The following is a 409-nucleotide window of genomic DNA, read 5'->3' as shown; positions in this document are numbered from 1 at the left end:
GAGGGGCTTGGGCGGCAGGGGCGAGGAGGACGGACGGGATTCGATTGAGATGGACGTCGATGGAGACGAGGGCTTGGGATTGGAAGAGGTGGCAGACCACTACACTCTAGTCCACCACTGCATTGGATATCGTTTGCCCTTGCCCTCTCTTGTTATTCTTTGTCTTGGCCAGCCCGGTGGCTTCGTCGTCTGGCTCGGTGATCGGCAGCAGGGGCGGCGGGCGATGAGCAGGCCGGCGCGGGCTGTGACGGGCAAGGCCGGAGGAGGGAGGGGAGGATTGGGTTGAAGAGCAGCCTGGTAGCCATTGCCATTGATGTGGCTATCCGTATGCATCGCCTCCAATGCCCTGTCGATGGCTAGCTTGCCCTCGGTGGTGCCGGCGGTGGTCGGTCGGCGGCGGGCGGCGGTC

The sequence above is a fragment of the Thecamonas trahens genome (assembly GCF_000142905.1).
Source record: "Thecamonas trahens ATCC 50062 unplaced genomic scaffold supercont1.7, whole genome shotgun sequence".
NCBI lineage: Eukaryota > Apusomonadida > Apusomonadidae > Thecamonas > Thecamonas trahens.
Note: the sequence above shows the minus strand (reverse complement) of the source record.